Below are 17,216 nucleotides of genomic sequence, written 5' to 3'. Positions count from 1 at the left end.
CTTCATGTGTATGTGTGGCAGAATGGGACACAAGTCATGTGACTTTTTCTGTAGATGGCGATTGTAAATGTGGCTCTCTGCGAGCTGTGGAGTGAAAACCACTGGTTTAGAAGCTTATTTCGTGGCATAATTTGACCCTTAGTTCGTCAGTTTGGTGTCGTGGTTAGGAGTAGCAGGGCTCTAATCTGGAGAACTGGGTTTGATTCCCCACTCCTCCGCTTGAAGCCAGCTGGGTGACCTTGGGTCAGTCACAGCTCTCTGGAGCGCTCTCAGCCCCACCCACCTCACAGGGTGATTGTTGTGAGGATAATAATACACATTTTGTAAACTGCTCTGAGTAGGTATTAAGTTATCCTGAAGGGTGGTATATAAATTAAATATTATTATTATACTGTAGAATAAATTTAGTGCTATTACATAGCATCAAAAAGGTCAGAATTATGGCACAATGCACTTAGGTAAAGATTGGGAGTGGTATTACACAAAAAACTGAATAAGGGAAGTAATGTGAAGAACTGAATCTCAGTATAACCCATGGTTTTTGAAAACAGGATTTTCCCTTTGAAGTGGAACTGTGGGCAAACTTCAAAGAAGCAGATTTTGATCAAAACCTCCCAGATAAAATGGCTTCTGAGTTGCAAGTTTTACAATGGGTCTCTATTTATTTCTAAAACTCCTGCTCATTAACTGAAGGAGGGTATATACAGAGATAATTTAATGTGGACCATAATAAAACCTGCACTCTGTAAGTGTCTTCAGTGACAAAATCGTGTGAATGACCAATCTGCTGGCCAAAAACTCAAGTGCATAAAGAAATAATCGTAAGAAATAGCAGCGATGGCAAAGCTCCTTAGCTCTTGATCCTGGACAATTTGAGGATGATTCTTTAATGATCAACCTTCAGGGAAGCTCGAAATGAATGACTCTTTACACACTGTCTGTCTCTAACTAGAGACGGTTAAAATACACATAGCTACGAGCAATCCTCTAAGGACAAATAGATGCTGTGTGGCATCTTGTGAACTGCAGTTTTACATCATAGGAGGCTACATAATTCCCTTGGCAAGAAATGCCGACATTTTAGACAAGTGGAATAGCTTCAGCAGAGACTTAGATTCTACCTCACAGGAATACAATGGCTTTAATAGTACCCATCACAGAAGCTATTCTCCTCAATTGTACAGGCACAGTGAAACCATGGGGCAAAAACTGGGCCTCGAAGTGGCTTTAAAATTGCGATCAATGAGAAGTGTTTGTGCCATAATTTAACAACCAAGTAAAGAATGGCCATCCTGGTGTCAGGACAGCATGTGTGCACTATTGAAACTAAAGCTTCTCACTTGGAAAGCCGAGTCGTTTTCATTGTAAGACAACAGGCTGCATTGACAACTCTGAATGCTTTATTCCATTTGGGGATGTAACAACTGAAGTAGAAGATAAAACTTCCAACATTTTAATCAAGGTCAAAACACTCAAAGAAACAGTCAAGCTAGAAAATGCAGGAAGACTACTCCAGAGTTCTGCAGACTTCTCTGGATATCTTCCACAAATACTTCAAGGTGATGATGATGATGATGATGATGATGATGATAACAACAACATCTGATTTATATACCACCCTTCAGGACAACTTAATGTCCACTCAGAGCAGTTTACAAAGTATGTCATTATTATCCTCACAACAAACACCCTGTGAGGTGAGTGGGGCTGAGAGAGCTCCTAGTAGCTGTGACTGAACCAAAGTCACCCAGCTGGCTTCAGGTGGAGGAGTGGGGAATCAAACCCAGTTCTCCAGATTAGAGTCCCACCACTCTTAACCACTACATCAAACTGGCTTTCCAAATGTTCTTTCCAATCACTGATTGTTATAAACACTATGCAATTTGGTGCAGTAGTTAAGAGCAGCAGGACTCTAATTGGGGGAGCCAGGTTTTATTCCCCACTCCTCCACTTGAAGCCAGCTGGGTGACCTTGGGTCAGTCACAACTCTCTCAGAGCTCTTTCAGCCCCATCTACCTCACATGGTGATTGCTGTGAGGATAATAATAACACACTTTGTAAACTGCTCTGAGTGGGCATTAAGTTGTCCTGAAGGGCAGTATATAAATTGAACGTTATATTATTATTATTAACATGTCTGTTCTCTCATGAATTTAGTACCTTGATAGCCTATAACTTGAGGGAGCCGAGTGTGCCAGTGGCGGCAAGAGGGAGCTGAGCGGCCTAGACGAGATGCCTAGACTCACTTCCTCTTCTCCCTGAGAGCGGTTATTTCTTACTACACTTCCTGTGGAAACTTGCGGGAAACCGACTCATGTCCTCCTTGTGTCAAAAGTCTCATCAAGTTCAGCTCTCAGTAGACATATATTCCAGAGGGAGCAAAGAAGAAGGGGGTGGTGAATATCAATTCTCTCAAATGTCTGTCAGTTAATTTATCAAGACTGAAAGAACTATAAGGGCCCTCATCCAGGAGCCAACTCTTGAAGAATAAACCTATAAGAATGGGGGCGGGGGCGGGGGGCGGGGTGTAACTGTGAAGATGGCAGACCATATGTCACAACCGTCCTTGAGGTGTTTATGAAAGCCTCCTGAAAATTGAACCATTTATATTTTCCAACCCTTTTCTCTTTGCAGTCTTTGGCATATTCCGTCAAATAGAATTCTACCTCAAATTGGAGATTAGTTAAACTTTAATAACCTCCTCAGCTTCAAGCCGCACCATTTTCTTGTATGGCAAACTTTTCTAGATTCTTTAGTCTCCAGGACAGCTGTATAGGATTATCATTTGCTTGTACAGCTTAGCTAATACAATTGGACAAATATTATCTAGCAGGTTTTATGGAACTTTGTAAAAGTAATTGTCAAATAATGATCCTGCTTTGATTAAATAAATATGCAGTTGCGGCACTAGATAGCACATAATTTAAGTATGACATGAATAATTCGTTAGAAACTCTGTCATCCTATCTCAGCAGATTCAAACTGCGGATACATTTGTTGAAAAGCCATTTTGCTCTGCAGATTTGACTGTTAGCTGTTTCCTGAACAAATCTGATGTTACCCTTTTCATTGTTTTATGCCAATCACACTTACTGCAAAGTGCTTATTATTTTATTGCCGAACATGGCAACATGCATTTATTTAGCTTTTTATTTTAGAATCAGCAAGCTATCACTCACTTTATTAATCAGATTCAACCTTGAGAATTATAGCCGTCCATTTCAAGTTTATCTAATTGCTGCTGTTCAAAAAAAAAAGAAATAAAAAAAAATCATTAATGCATTTGCACTAGCACCTGTGAGTGGGTTCTGTCTTTCTCCATTTATCATTACAAAGAAAGAATCACAGTGACCTTTTTTTTAACCCCCTTCATTCAAGTCAGCACTTAACCAAAAATGTTAATGCTTCTTTACAAGTTAACATAACCTTAAGGTTAATACAAAAATCAGTAAATGGCAACGCTAACAGAGAGAGTTGCTAAATCACCTTGCACCATGGACGTGACACTGAAATCATCTACTTTTACTATCATCACAAACTATTAATCACCTACATGTACAAAAGTTTGGAGCACTGTTAAGTGAGCCAGTCCTGTAGGACAACTTTCGCTTTTTAACACTCTCAAGTCCACCAGCTTCTGGGGATGAGAATAATTGATAGGTTATGGCTTTGACATGGTAAACAAAAAAACCCCCTCAACTTTGTTTGGGAGGCTAGGTACCCTGATCAGGTGAGTCTGATCTCATCTGATTTCAGAAGCTAATCAGGATCAGCCTTGGTTAGTAATTGGATAGCAGACCTCCAAGGTCAGCCTTGGTTAATAAATGGATAGGAGATTCCAGCAAAGACCAGTGTTGCAAAGGCAGGCAATGGCAAACCACCTCTATTAGTCTCTTGCCATGAAAAATCCACCAGGGGTCGCCATAAGTCAGCTATGATTTGAGGGCCTTCTCCACCACCAGGTTATCCTTATTTCTATGATACAGGGCTAAGTATGATTACTGAAACTTCATCTTTTCACAAAAGAAGCCATGTTGCTCAAACATCCCCTGTTCCCTCCCTTCCTATTGTTTCCCAGATGGTGCTATGATGAAGGGTGGGGAAGTTAAAAGTTTTAAAACCACAAGGCAATTCCTACTACTGCAGAGGTTAAAAGATAAAAAACAAATGAAGACATGAGAATTACGAGGCAGCCAAAAAGTGAAAAGAGTTTGAAGTTTTAAGGGAAAGCATGGAGCCAGCAGTTGTATGCACTTGTAAGGGGGCATCTGCTCGACATGCAGAAGGTCCCAGGTTCAATCTCTGGCATTTCTAGTTAAAGAGTCCTGGTAGTAGGTGATACAAAAGACATGAGACCCCTGAGAGCTGCTGGCAGGATGGGTGCTATTGCCTTTGGTACACCCGTAGTTTGATCAATTTCATCAAACTACGGGTGTACCAGTTCAGTTTCATATGTAAGTTTCAGTCAGTTTCATATGAAAGTAGTGATTATTTAAAGAAGTCGTCAGATGCCTGCAAAGATTCAGCACAGTTTAGAAGGTGAGCCTGATCTCATCTGATCTCAGAAGCTAAGCAGGGTCAGCCTTGGTTAGTAATTGGATGGGAGACTTCCAACGAAGACCAGGGCTGAAGAGGCAGGCAATGGCAAACCACCTCTGTTAGTCTCTTGCCATGAAAACCCCACCAGGGGTTTCCATAAGCCAACTATGACTTGAAGGCACTCTCCACTCTAGAAGTCAAATGCAGATGATTTGTCTGATGACATGTTACATGTGCTGCAAATAATCTGGTCATTTTTAACCAATGGAAATGGATTTTTAGCCAACGGACATGGATCTGCTGCCTAGAAGGTCTCTTTGCTTCTACTGATGCAATAGTAAATAGTAAATGAAGCAAGTATTACAAAGACATCAGAAGTTTCAGGAATCTCTCATCCAAAGAAACAAAACCCAGGTAGTGTTGCCTCTGGAACTTGTGACCATTCAAAGAAATGGGAATCGAGAAAGGATATTATTAAAGGGAAGAACAGAGTAACAGAGCTACTTTTTGAAGAGAGACTGCAAAACCAGCAAATTTTATTTTCAAACTATGCAGAGAATGTAGAGGGTATGCTACTTTTTGACAAAGTCTGCCCCTCTCACTCTTCTTCTCTATTATATGACCATGGTAAAGAATCTGAAAATAAAACGAATCAATATAAAGAATCTGAAAATAAAAAGAATCAAAGCTGTGTGCTTTGATTCTCCCTACACAAGACATCTTACACAGGATGCTCAAGAGAAAGATCTTACCCTGGTTCTCCCATGTGGATATACATGCACTGCTAGGGAGACAGAGTACACTTGAATATAAGACCACATAGAAAGTAAGAGCCAAGCTACAAGTGACGCCTTACACGGGTTGGACACTTGTCAGCTTACCTCAAGTTTTGATGGGAAATGTAGGCGTCCTGATTTTACAGCTTGGCTCTCCATTACAGCTGCAAGACCAGGATGCCTACATTTCCCATCAAAACTTGAGGGAAGCTGACAAGTGTCCAACCTGCGTCAGGTGTCACTTGTAGCTTGGCTCTAAGTCACTTGAGCATCCCCCTGTAAGATGTCTTGAGCAGAGAGACTGTTTCATGTTGTTAGCAATCAAGAACCCTATACAGGCTCACTGCTTGATTCAAAACTATTGCCTTTCTTCTCCCAGGTCCCTCCATTTTCTCCCATCAGGTAAGACTGTCCTCCTTTCTCTTCTCCTCTGGAAGTTTTAATCAGCCTTTTCAATACAATAATGTCAAATCTTTATTATCTACCACCTTCAGGGTCAGACTGTGGGGTTCATGCATTTCAAAGACCCTTGCAGGTTGTGTAAATCTTGTAAAGTAGTAGAAAGGTACTCTTGGCACTGTATACAACACACATTCCTCATATATTTGAGAAACCCTTTTGTCCAGCGAGATCACGCAACTATTTTAACTATTTAACTGAGCCATAAGTTATTCTTATGACAACGAAATTCACTTTCAGGTTAGCATGCAAAGGACTGTGCCCCACATAATGTAATCAGCTGCTGATTTTTGTCAGATATAAGCACCTGATTGTAAATACGTGAGCTGTAAGTAAAATATATTGTGCATATTGCTTCTGACAATACTTTATTTTATTTTATATGTTAGCGGTCTTTTCTTTAAAGGGATGTACACTGAAAAAATGTCTGTTTCAGTTCTGGATCTGGGGATTCTGACCAACTATGTACCATTACTGCTTTTTTCTGGCTGGGGCATTGCTGGCTGAGATCTAAGTCATTTGGGATTTTTTGCTATCATGCATTTCAGCCCCATTCTTTGCAATGAGGGCTTCCAGGCTCTTTGGAGCAGCTGGTTTTGCATTTAACACCACCAAAATCACACAGAACACAGACCTCCCTCTAAACCATCAATTCATCAAGTTTTTCCTCAGTTAAACTACACACACACTACACAACATGACACACACACACCAACAATGGACCCTAAAAAAGGAGGGTGCCAGTGGGTGCACACTATCATGGAAAACTGGCTGGCAAAGGGGTATTGGCGTGACAGCAGCATTAAAACTAATTCTGCTTTATGTTCACTTTTTTCTTTTTCTATAGTGGCAATAAATTATTACCCTTGGGGTGTGTTCTTTATGCTTAATCCCAGAGAAGTGTCTTTAGAATTTCAGCCTATGACTGAAGTCTTCCAGGGCTTTTATCAAGTTTGATAAAACCTCCACACTGCACCACTCTTCCTCACCAGAATCCCAAGTGCCCTGATGTAGGGGGAGGACAGTCCAGTGCCTGGGTAGAGCCACTAAACAAACCAAGAGGCACACCCTAAATAGGTCTACTCATGTATAAGTACCATGTTATTGAACAGTGCTTACTTTTGAATTCCAAACTATGTTTGAAGTCTGCCTATTCCCCCTTGCAAACGTTTCCAAAGCTGATAGGTGGGGAGGGGTCTCCCCTTGAGAAGACCCAGTTGGCAGGGAGACAATGCTATTGACCGGGTAGTGATGGGGAAAAAAAAGAATCACTCACGTGCATTGCACACATTCCCCCTTCCCACTAATTGAGTTAATTAATAATGTAAGGGCTCTTTCCTCTTGGGATCTAGTTGGTGAATGTTTTTAAGGAAAACAAGATGCTTTCATGAGAGCCCAGTGTCTGCCTGCTGCTGCTGCTGTGCAGTATGACTTGAAACAAGACAAACTTTTTGGTGGGTGTGTACCAATATAACCTGGTTTCCCAGATTTGGCTCACCATCCCAGAAGCTGCTTTAACAAAATGAAGCAGCGATTTCTGGGTGTATTTCAGACTTGCTTGTTTTGTTTTGCATACTCCTAATAAAGATATATTTTAAAAGCTGAAAATGGAGTTAAAACAAGGATAAAATCCAACCCACATTAAAAAGCGGTCCGAAAAAGTTCTTCAGCTGCCTTCTGGAGCTATAAACTGAGAGGACCAGGCACACCTTCTACAATCATGGGACTGCCACTGAAGAGGCCCTCTCCCATGCATCCACCAACTGAGCTTCTTTGGTTGAACAGTCAGGAGGTCTTGTCCCTGAGATGTTAATTCCCACACAGGAACATATGGAAGAAGATGGCCCATCAGATACCCTGGTCCCAAACCATGGAGGGCTTAAAAGATAGAACCATCACCTTAAACTAGGCTTAGGAGTGGATCAGTAGCCAGTGTATTTGCTGTAATATTGGGGTCACATTTTTTTAATTCACAAATTTATTAAAAAAAACACGTTACAGATATATACAGAAGATATGAATATTTGTAAAATACATTATCAATATATATCCCCTCATCCTTCCTCCACAGGATGACATATAAAACCCTTCATGGGTCACGGGTTTCTGATAGCTGGCCCCAATCAGCAGTCTAGCTGCAGCATTCTGCACCAATCTGTCTTCAAGGGCAGCCCCAAGTAGAATGCATTGCAGTAGTCCAATTGAGATGTAACTAAGGCATAGATCACTGTGGCTAGATCTCACTGAGCATCTGGCTGAAACACATGCTGTTCTTGGCAAGTGAAGCATAAAACCCTCATACTTCCCATTACTATAAAGTATGTTCACTGTACATAATGGTATCTGCCTACCTAGCTGCCATGGCCACAAGAGGCCACAGGACAACTCACACATTAGAAGAAGAAGCTATTTGTTTCCAGTGGAAACAAATAGCTTCTTCTGCCTGAAAAACTGCCCTATTGTGCTATGGGAAGTGTACCCCTTGACCAGTCACTGGCATGTAAAACTAGCAGGTAACAATTATCCTGTGTCAGAAAGCATGCAAGACTAGAATATAAACAATGATCAGGGTCAGACAGATTATTCTCCTTTTTGGTAGGAAGTGATGGATGCTCAGTTATCAAATAAGTAATATCAATAAGCATTTCAACGACCCCAATGCTAATAAAACTAACTACTTTCCTATCTATCAAGATTTTTGGAATATGAAGCAGTGGGAACTCATGAGCTGTAAGTGGTTTCCAATGGGGAAATGAGGAGTTACACTGACAGCAAAGAATATGACTAAAAATGGGGAAAATCACATATACGTTTCCTTTCCAGCATCAACAAAGTCGTCAGATTGGGATAGGAATTTTCTGTGTGTGAAATGCAAGTTGTACTATTTACTAGTCTTAAATAAATAAACAAACAAACAAACAAATAAATAAATACTTGTACAAACTGAATGACTTCCTGTTTTACTAACCAGAATTTGATAGCTTTTTTACTTGTTTGTGCAGCACACTAGCTCTTAGGTAATTTACTTCAGCCAGATGTCATTATGAAATATGAGAAGAAACTTAGGCAAATACTCAGAAACCCTTGTAGATTTTTCACACTTTTATGATAGGATAATCTTAGGTATAATTCCATGAAACCCACTAATATCTATAGGAGATATTGTGAGTTGTATGAATTAGCTTCTAGTATTTTTTTAAAAGAAGCAGACGGGGCTCCAATTTCTGTTAGTGCCATAACAGCAGAAGATGGAATTTAAGCATTCTCTTCTATAAAGTTTCCTTAATATGAAATGGAACCAGGAAGCTGCTGTTAGCTCTGCTGGGGCAAACTTACAGTGCCTGACGCAAGTTTATGCTACACATGTCTGCTTTTTACAATGAAAACAATGCTTGAGAAGTCATTCATGGAATTCTCAATATCTTGTACAGTTTGACCCTCAATTAAAGCAAAATGTACAATGATTTTAACTGTACATTCAACTGTTATTCTTGTGAGTGTTCCCACAACATAATCAAAAGTCAACTCTCCTTGTTTCAATATAGATGTTAATATCGTTGTAAAAAATGAGAACTGCAATCTTCATAAAAAGGCTAGATTTTTTGGCCACGCTGATGAAAACCATGAATAAGGACTGATTCTCATGACAACATCAGGTTGTGGCAGCTGTGGTTTTCAATCATACTGAACTTCAGACAAGCTGCCAGGGGCTGAGCCAGTAGTTATACATATTCCAACATTATGCATTGAACTCAGCTCAAATTGAGCTCTGGCACCCATCCACAACTGCTTGAAAAAATGAAACTGGGTACCAAAATACTAGTTTAGCACATGGTTATTGGCATGTTCATGATGACCAGTTCAGCCTGTGGCAACACAGCTGGAAGTTATCACAGGCAGACTGGCAATTCTGGTGCCATAGGCTAAAAAGGCCATAAAATAGGCCCTAAATATAAACAAAATTATATGTAAGAGCTTTTATTGGCTCATCTCCAAATGAGCTTACATGCATATAACTCCATGGTGGATCTCTTACTTCAGTTGTGTGTAGTGCAACATTGATCTATCCTTACAGAAAGTAGAATAAGTACCCAAATCACACTGTATGGGTCAAAAGTTTTTTTTGAACAGAAGCCAGGAAAAGAAATGAGTATCTATGAGTGCAGTTTAAAAAATGAACACATAGGGCATGCACACTTTTTCGTATCAAGCTCAATTTCATCAAAACTACTTCAGAAAAAAAAGATGAAAAATGTTAAATGTTAAGAAGTTTGTCTGTTTAAACAAAAAAAAGGGAGGGAATCTTCAGGCTTGGCTATAATTAGGCAAGTAGCAAACCTCATTCATAATACAAATGTCAATATGATGGGTGGGGTGGGAACTAAAGAATTCTAAAGCGGCAGCAATAAATGCCGTTAAGTGAATTCTGTCTGATTCAAACCTTGGTGCAATCCCAGCATGTTCTTTGTACAGATGAGAGAAACTTCTTTGAATGTCAGAATAGCTTTCGAAGACTTCTGATTTAAATTTCAAACTCTTGATCATAGCTGGGGACTACATTTTTTTTTAAATCTTGGAAATAGGTTCTTTATCTTTCTACCAAGTGAAAATATTCAGCATTTTGTTGTATCCGCGATGTGAGCCAAGTTCCCTACTGCGTCTTCAAATCCACACTGAATGAACCATATTTGGATCTGCTTATCAGAAGGAGACATTTAGAAAGACAAAGAGTCTGTCCTGAGAGACGGAGGCTCCTGATGCTTTTAGATAGGCCTGCGGTGAACTGCAAAATGGGCCCTAAAATCAGTCTGACATGGTCGCTTAACAAACTGTGGTATTAGCTCTTGGCTCACAGAATTTCTACTGTCACCCACAGGGCTGGCGATGGCAGCCATCATAATTAGAATGCATGAATCAAAAACACCAGGTGAGGATTTTGCCTTCGAATAAAGAAAAGGCAGAAGGAGAGAATTACCATGCCCTTCGACTACTAAGCTGCTGCATGCAGCTGGATCAGTGACCAACAGTGCCTGGATGGATTATGCTATGGGGATCCTTGCTACAGTCTTATACTTCCCACAACCAGTGGCTGTCAAAGTATACACTGTGAACTGCTTCAAAGAAAGTGATACTGCAAGCTGCAGGGAAAGGGGGAAAAAAGAGAGAAAGTAACCCTATTAAACATGGAAAATAAGATTTCAGGCTGTTGCTCAGGTTCAGCAATGGACTTATTCTGAAGGTTGAGTCTATTCTACTAATTTGATAGTTTCCAATAAGGACCTAGAAAAAGATCCAAAACTGCAGTGCTTACTGAAGGGGAAAATCTGTGTAATCTTAACTGATATGACCTTGAAGAGGAATTTGTTGAACTTTTCTAAGACTATATATTCCCCCCATGCCTTTGTGGGCTCTTGATTTTAAAATCTGCCTAACAAAAGATCTGCCAGGAAAGCTGTTATTACAAAGATGTTTCTCAATAGGAAGAAGTGGGCTAATTGCAAGCTCTTTGGTGAAATAAAAGAAGGTTTTGCAAACATCTACAAAATTGACAAAATGCTCCACAATGCTCTTAGCAGAAAACAATGGGGAAGAAATATGTGAAATGGCAAAGATGTCTAATATAAACAGATGCTATAAAACTAGTTGGAAAAGGCTATAAAAGATTTCAGATAATTCATAAATAATAATTGCTCCTCTGACCTTGATGTGACTACAAAAAGTCCATTAGCCACCAAATCTTGACATATAATTACACACTGAAAAATATTCCCTTATTTATTTTGACAGGTCTTACAATAATCCTACATTCACGTTTTTACAGATGGTCCTTCCATTTGCAGTTTTTGATTTTTGGTGAAAGGTCTCAAATGAAACTACCATGTAACTTTTTAAAGCGACCAAGTACTTCCACCGAGTTTTCATTTTTAGAAATTAGAGTCTGAATGGTGTATGGTTAGAAGTATGACAGGCAGCCATTCTTCATATTTTAAATACTGCAATTAAAATATTGCAGAGAGCTTCTACCTCTGGGTAACAAAGATATTTGAAGACTTCCTTTTGAAAAGCATGTTTGCAGGAGTGTTTCAAAACAATAACATAAAAAGTCGCTGACCATGATGCAGAAAACAGCAGCACTAGCTTCCCCAAAGAAATGTCTTTTAACATTTTTTTTCTCACTAGGAGAAATCCATTTAGGAAGAAAAGGTGTGAGTGAAACACTGTAAAAGCAAAACGTTCCTCTCTAGGGCATGTCCATTACAGAGAAAAGAAAAACATGAAACATCAGTATATACAAATGAACATTTTATAAGGCTAAAGTTCTGATACATTTTTTGGAGAAGTAGGTAACGTTGGCTCCAGTAGCACAGCTTATAAAGCACGACAACATTTGGAGCCTTTTCTAAGTATTTAGTTAGCCCATCTTTCCACTAAATAGGATTATCTAAACAGGATTGACATTCCTGTGCAAAGCTCTTCCTCTCATTGCAATAAAGGTTTGTTTCATAGCTACAGCTCTGTTTTAATGGGGTTTGGGAGATAGGATTCAATGCCTAACCCTGCTCATCATTAACTTTCACTGAGAGGGGGCTGGGAATCATCTAATGTCTGCACAGTTGTGCTGTAGCAAAGGGGAGAACCATGCCTCTTGAGTTCACAGTCCCACAATGACTGTTGTGGCGTGTGATAATTTAACCATGCAGGGTACAGGATGGGAAGATGTAGAGAAAAAGATTGCTGGAATGAATACTTGCAGGTGGAATTAATGGACCTCATGAGTCCAGCAGAGGGATGGCAGCATGGTAAGGTGCTAAGCAAAATTATTGGACTTTGGGGCAGCCACTAAGTGTAAGTGGCTCTTTTGATATAGTTTGCAATGCAATTTTATCTAGAATTACACCCTTCTGACTGTCTCTCTCTACACGAGACAGCTTATATGAGGATGCTCAAGTGTAGGGAGACACAATGTTAGCCTAGAAGCATAGTTTCAATTTTACCTCTCTACACAGAGCCGGCAGAGATTGTTCCTCAGAGGGTTTATTAATTTCATTTTTGCCTCTCCAAAGACTCTGTCAATTTCACCTCTCCTTTAGGGAGGCACAGATGAAATTAACAAACCCTCTGAGGAGCTCTCTCTGCCTGCTCAGTGTAGAGATGTTAAATTGACAGAGCCTTTGGAATCTCCTTACATTGCATCTCCCTACATTTTGTGTCCTCAAGCTAACATTGCATCTCCCTATATTGTGTGTCCTCATGTAAGGTCTTGTGTAGAGAGACTCTAAGTCCACTAGATCAATGGACTTATATAGGTATAACTCTATTTATGACTACACGTGTGGGGTGGACTGTACGAAATCTCAGTTGTGCTTGGCTTACTTGGTTGACTGGGATATAGAGCTATGCTTTAATGAAGAACTTCATGCACACACATTAAGACCATATTGTTCCACAGTGCTATACCCTTCTCTCTAATCTTCTCTGATCTCATAACAACTAGATCTAGTATCTGATCAGCACCTGAACCAATGGAGGATTTCAAATACATCATGACGTGTCATTGTCATGTATGACCAGTCATGTGTGCATTAAAAGAATGCTTCACAGGTTTGTGAAATGGGTTCTAGTCCAGCTTCTTCCTTCTATTTTGCTGATGATTACTTCCCCGTGAAATCTGAATCCCTCACTCCTCTTTCCTACATGAGTATTTTTCTTTAATGAAGTATTGGGGAAATTGCAAGAACAAATTAGGTTCATGGGACCCAAGAGCTTAAACCGGGAAAAGAAGAGAACCTCTCATAGAGAAGCTGCTTAAGCAGGACTGGGACTTCCTTCAAAAGGACGCAGCACAAAAAAGCGCCACACTCTACGTGGGAATTAAATATCCTACCCAGTTCGACCCACCTCATTACCTCAGGATGCTGGTAGTCCCAAAACTGAGGTGGTCATACGTGGTTGCACATTGCAGTGCTTTGCCGGCAGCCCAGATGAAGGGTGGCTTCCTCAGAATACCGTCAAATCAACGCTTCTGTGACTGCCCTTTGGCTGAAGTTGACTCGCTGTCCCATACCTTCTTTCACTGTCCAAAGCATGAACTAGCCAGAGACAGATTCTTTAAAAAATGGCTACTGACTGGCATTCAAACATTCCTGACTCCTCAAAATTAAGACTATTACTGAGTAGCCTTTGTAAAAGCTGCATTGTGGACATGGTAACCTTTTCTTTGTTAAAGTGTATAGCCTATGGGCTGTTAAGCTGAATAAACAGAAACTGAAACTGAAAGTGGGGAGAGTGGGGAGAGTTTGTGACTTTTTTGTGATGGTGTTCTCAGCTGTGAGCTACAGAGGTGTCTGGGTGATATGCACTGAGATACCATGCTTCCTTTCCTATGTGTCCATCTATTGCAAAGGTATACATTTGCAGGAGAAGACTGCAGACCCCATCTTTACAGATGTGTGGAGTAGGGTAGCAACTAGAGATGGGCACGAACAGAAATACAAATCAAAATTAAGCACGAACCAGGCCAGTTCATGGTTTGCGAACCACGGTTCATCAGATCCCATTTCTGATGAGCCACCACAAACTTTAGGTTGGTTTGTTTGGTTTGTTTTTTGGTTTGTGACTGCAGGCCACCTGGTGCCAATCAATCAGTTTCCTAGGCAACAGTGGATGGACTTCCTGCAGACCTTCTGTTGACCCAGAAGTGACCTTCTGCTGACCCGGAAGTGATCCTTTTCTGTCCCGGATGTGACATTTTCATGAACCAAATGAGCCAGTTCATGAACCAGGGGCAGGTTTGTGAAAGTTCACGGTTCATGGTTTGTGAAATTTGACTAACCATGAACCGCATGGTTCAGGTTTTCTCCAGTCCCTGCCCATCTCTAGTAGCGACAGGTTTCCTACTAGAAAGCTACACTTCCTCATACAGTGGAGAATGCTGTGATGTTTTTATTCTTCCCCAGCTCTGTTGTCTCTGCATGTGGGAGTGAAGTCAGGAAGGTGTGCTAGCATAAGCATGCACTGATTGGCTGCTTCAACATATGATTACCATGGAGGCGGCATCAGCAAATGAGTAGAAGTTGTGGGTTTTATCACAATAGAATCCAGTTTGTTCGTTTGTGCTTTGCCATTTCTTTTCTTTGTTGAGAAGCATATATTGACTAGCTAGAGCCAGCATCCAGGATTTAGGACAGAGCTTTTAATCTTCTATATTAAATTAATGGAGCTGCTTCAGAATTAACTACTCACAAGCAATACTCAACAATACCTGTTTTTTCCTTTCACATTACTGTTGCTCATCACAGCTATTTTGTTTGAATATAATTTCACTACTAAGAAATTAATTGTGCTAATAATCCAGTCTTATGCATGTATACTCAAGTCCTACTGTTCAGTGCGCCTTACTTTCAGGTCAGAGTGCATATAATTGCTTCTTCTTTACCACAGGTTCTCACAGTACATTTTTTTTGTCCACATTAGGAGATTCCAGGCACAATATTACATTTGCCCATGCAAGTGTTACCAAGAAAAGGTCATAATTATATGTGGGGATGAGAAGAGTATTGTGTGACTAACTCTAGTACAAAAAAAAATGGAAGTGGTTAGGAGGAGGATCTTTTGCATTTATACAAAGATTATTCTTCCCATTATCAGGAAGAAATATCTTAATACACTAATATTTTGCAGCATAGCCAGAACATAAGCCACCTTTCTGGAAGATCCAGATAAGAAGTAGAAGACAGGATTTGATCTTGACAGTGTAGATAAAAATGCACTACAGAGAACTGAGTGAGATTCCAAGATGGGTGTCTGTGGAGACTGAGGGTCAAGTGACGAATGACACTTGAACGGCAAGTGAACAGACTCAGAGCCAAGCTACAAGTGACAAATGACACTTGAACGGCAAGTGAACAAACTCACGTGTCAAGTGTCATTCAAGTGTCATCTGTCACTTGTAGCTTGGCCCGTAGTGATCAAGTGGAGTGCAAGTGGAGCGCAAGTGAACAGGGAGGAATACATGTGAGTCTGTTCACTTGCCGTTCAAGTGTCATTCCTCACCTGTAGCTTGGCTCTGAGGCTTTAGGAAAAGCTTCCAACAGGAACTCATACCCTAAAGAATTTATGTTTACAATTACAGTGATTGTTTTTTTTAAAAAAAAGAAAAATAATTTACACACGTAGGTTGCTCAAATAGTATGAAGATCATTTGCTATATCAATTTAATGTGTATTCATTCTGTACTTTGTAAAATGTTTACATTTTGACTAACTCCTAAAATGTGTCAAATTTGCATATGGATGATAAACACAACCTGTCTAAAAACCATTTGGCTGACGGGAATGTAAATTAACTTTTTAGCTCACATGAAGGGCTTGCAGAACATCAGTAAAACGTTTGACTTACTTTCTTTGAAAAAGTTGACCCCAATACCAAAGCGTAAACTGCTTTAGAAACTCACTGAAACTGAAAGAAAGAGTACAGTGTCATATGCAGAGGACACGTGAAATTAATGTATAGGTTTATCCCATAAAAATATTATAAGCCACTAGTAGGACTAAATTAGTACACATAGAGTGATTCTGCACACGTTGGATAATGCACTTCCAATCCTCTTTATAGATCATTTGGAATGGATTTTTTCGTGTGTGGAACAAAAAATCCACCTCAAACGATTGATAAAGTGCATTGAAAGTGCATTATCCAATGTGTGTGGAATAAGCTATATTCTCAGACACTTACAAAGTACACGAAAGTAGACACTATTTTCTCCATGAGGAAAAAGCAGTTTGGGAGGTAGGAGGCAAGCCGGTAATTCTCCCTTCATGTTATCCAGTTTCTTTTTCACATTTGCACACAACCTGAGAACTAGGCAAAGAGGTGGATCCCAGAAACTGTTTTTTTCTATATAATAATTAGCACCTTTAAACTGATAATCATAAGCATGTGCCTGATATTTTATTCTATTATATAGAAAAAAACAGTTTCTGGGATCCACCTCTTTGCCTAGTTCTCAGGTTGTGTGCAAATGTGAACAAGAAACTGGATAACATGAAGGGAGAATTACTGGCTTGCCTCCTACCTCCCAAACTGCTTTTTCCTCATGGAAAAAGTAGTGTCTACCTTCGTGTACTTTGGAAGCCACAGCTGGTCTAGTAAAGTGACAGATAGAACTGCCATCTACAGGTTCTAACATGTCAAAAGGTAAAGTCCTGTGGCAAACACCAGAAGCTGCATCAACAGAAGTCATTGCCACAGCAGACACCTATTCTTTTAAGCTTTTATGCAGATTAGGCATCGGAGTCTTGGTGTTTTCATAGCAGGGTAAATGAAGAAATTCTAGGCGGCTCCTTGCATTGCACAGAATTGTCAGTGAGCTCCTTCTTCCTGCCCCTGCTGGCCTGAGCCCAACATGCAGCAGAATGGCTGTCTTCTGTTTGCACTAGTTGG

Source organism: Eublepharis macularius, chromosome 10 (genome assembly GCF_028583425.1).
Source record: "Eublepharis macularius isolate TG4126 chromosome 10, MPM_Emac_v1.0, whole genome shotgun sequence".
In the NCBI taxonomy this organism is placed as follows: Eukaryota; Metazoa; Chordata; class Lepidosauria; order Squamata; family Eublepharidae; genus Eublepharis; species Eublepharis macularius.
Note: the sequence above shows the minus strand (reverse complement) of the source record.